Here is a 3,245-nt window from a genome sequence, read left to right as displayed (position 1 = left end):
TTTTTTTTGTTATAATAAGTTACAAATGATCATAAAATATAACGCATATGAATTTTTATTTAATAAATATTCAAATTAAATAATATATATATATATATATAAATACTAAAGATTTAAAGCAACAAGATTGGCTGATCAATTTAGTTGTCCAGTTGAAATCTTTCAAAAGTACGTGAAAGATTAAAGTCAAAGTAAATATGGATTTAGAATAGTAGTTATCTTTTACTAACCAAAATACCGAAAAAAACCGAACCGAACCGAACCAAAACCAATCCGATATCTGGATTGAACATCCCTAATCCAAATGAAGCCAAACTATTGTTTCATTCTCCAAAATATAATAAAAATAATAACTTAATTCCGCGCAAGGCGCGGGTCTTATCCTAGTTTAATGTTATTATCTTTGATAGACAATATTGAATAAGAAATTTTAGACGAAAAAGAGATAAATTACACATACATAATCAAAATAACAATGTAGAGACTAAAAGAGATTCATAGTTGTATTGATATAAAAACATAAGTTAGAACAATCAAATTGTTAGCTGGTTCATGATTCCCTTCTGGAACGATCTTAACACTGATGTTGTCTTCATGTTGTTCTTCAATATCGCCATCCTGGTGAAGTGTCCCCTCGTAATCAACATAAGTTATGATTTAAAATAAAAGTTGATGAAAACCCTAACTCTGGCAATTATAAAGTTAGACTGTCATAAGTTATTAAGTCGTGAGTCTAATGAAAGAAAATGTAACGACCCTGATTTTTCTCCTTTTGGCCTTTATTAAAAATTAAAGCATAATTCCCTATTTTACTTTGTCCCACATTGGAAGTTTAGAAAATCTACCTCCATTCCCTTCCCATATATAAGAAACTCCATCCCTTTTCTTTATTCTCATCAAGTCAAAGTATTTCTTTGCGCGTTGCTGGGGTCAAAAACGGACACGACGAAGTTAACATCCAAATATCCGTAAAAATCGGCATGAACGCTTTTACGAAAAAGTAATCTTCGTAAAGAAATCTTTACGAAGAACCTTGCGGTGAAATTTTGCACTAGTCTCGGTTGATCCATCAAAACTAAACACCCATAGCCCAAGAACACGTTCATAGAACGTAAAAAAAAAATGATCCAAACAAGGTCGTCACGTAGCGACCGGTCCGCTAACGAGCCGGTCGCTGCGTAGCGACCAACCAAGCCATTCGGTCGGTCGCTACGTAGCGACCGACCAAGCCCCTCGGTCGGTCGCTACGTCGGTCGTTCGCTACGTAGCGACCGACCCGCAAACAAGTCCGTCGCTACGTACCGACCGACCAAGCCATTTGTTCGGTCGCTACGTAGCGACCGATCCAGCGCGGATCAAGTCTCTACGTAACGACCGAACTCTCTCGAACGTCGATCAACGGGTACGACCCAAATCCGTGAATTCTCGTATGTTCCTTAATGCTAGCTCCTATGTACCGCAACCATATCATTTCTCACTCCCATCAATTGGAGTTATCACTTAAACTTTATGTTAAAAATCGCAGAAAGTTTATTTTTATCGATAAAAATCGTAATAAACGTTTCGAGTCGAAAGACGGCCCAAATTGGTCTAAAACGTGATTAGAAACCCACTTACGATTTCTTAAGGAAAATTCCATTGATACTATGGCGGTTTATACTTAGTCCGCAAGAAAAGATAAATATCAAATTTCCGTAGTTAAATGTTAAGTTTCCGCGGATAATCATGAAGATCGAAAAAATGAAATATCTCCATTTTCGAGTTATGACGGCCTAAGGGTAGAAGAGTCCTAGGCGAGAGGCACAAGCGTGAACTTTTCCAGAGCAAACTTAGCACTTAGAGCAATTAGGCAACTTTCCTTTTTTGTTATTTCGAGCTGCGACTCAACTAGGTTGTGCAGTCTTAGGTTATTAGAACTAGGGAACTCGCCGATAGCTCTTGCAGCCGAGGCTCCTACCTTGTTGTAAACGCTCATACACAAATGCGGAATAAGACTTCTTTTTGCTCTCTTTTTACGATTTTTTATTTTTCTCGTCTTTATTTCGTGTTCTGATTGCTTGGCGTATGGTTTAGCAGATATCCGGGATCTATGGGAAATTAGGGTTTTCCTAACTTTCCTAATTTAAACGAAAATTGACAGTGCGAATTTTGGTTCCCACAGTTTGGCGCTAGAAGGACGGGGGTACGGATCAATCTAACTCTCAGCCACAAGACGCTCAACTAGACATGACAACTGACGACACGAATAACCTGCAGACTCCTCTCAACGGAGGAAGCAACACCAATCTCAACACTCCAGCGGCGGATGTCTCCCTGGCCAACGCACCAGCCAACGCCAAAACGCTCGAGGAGTTCAAAAAGATGTTCACCACCTATGAAAAAAGGTCGGAAGAACATGATAAACTCTTGAACACCTTGACTAAACAGGTTGAAACCTTAACAGCAAGGACTCGAGCAATCCGTCCCCGCAGAACCACAAAGATTCTCGGGAAAAGACTTGACTTCACAACTCTACTCGACAGGTTTGGAACGTCGCGGGAACGTCCTTCGGGTCAAAACCCCAGCGAAACATCCCCTACTGAGAAACAGAACTCTGAAAACCCTCTACCTCCCGCAAGGGTGATAGACTATGGATTGACTCATTTTCATCCATAGTTTATAGGTGTTTTTACTAATAATTATATTATTATAGAGTCTATTTATTATATTTATATGAACATGAATGTTTTGGAGATAAGTGATGATTTTGGAGCATTTTGGAGATATTTGGAGCAAGCATCCGAGATGACTATCGAGATCGACTATCGGTCGATATTCGAAAGCTAGAATCGATCGATACACAAGACATGGTGTCGATCGACAGCGAAGCGCGCAGGAAGCCTGTTTGGTCACAGCCAACTTGAAGCCCAAGATTTCACTATTTTACAAGATTGCCCCTGACGAGTTTTTACCCTAATAATATAAGCTTTGCCGCCATGTTAGAGAAAAAGTGTGTTTCTTTGTGTTTCATTGTTTTATTGATAGATAGGAGAGAAGATCCAAAGTTATAATTTGTGATTGAAACTCCATTGATATCTATATTATTATTCTATGAAATTTTTATACTTAACTGCTGCTATGAATTGCTTAGCCATGTCTAAGTAGTTCTCTTGTTAGATTTTAGGGTTTAAATAGGTTAGGAGGGATTAACCCCACCTATAGATTGCTAAGTTGTGATAATCATCTTTAGGATTGTTCATTAATGC

Source organism: Brassica oleracea, chromosome C4 (assembly GCF_000695525.1).
Source record: "Brassica oleracea var. oleracea cultivar TO1000 chromosome C4, BOL, whole genome shotgun sequence".
Lineage (NCBI taxonomy): Eukaryota > Viridiplantae > Streptophyta > Magnoliopsida > Brassicales > Brassicaceae > Brassica > Brassica oleracea.
The sequence above is the reverse complement of the archived record's forward strand: the minus strand, read 5'-3'. Positions refer to the sequence as shown.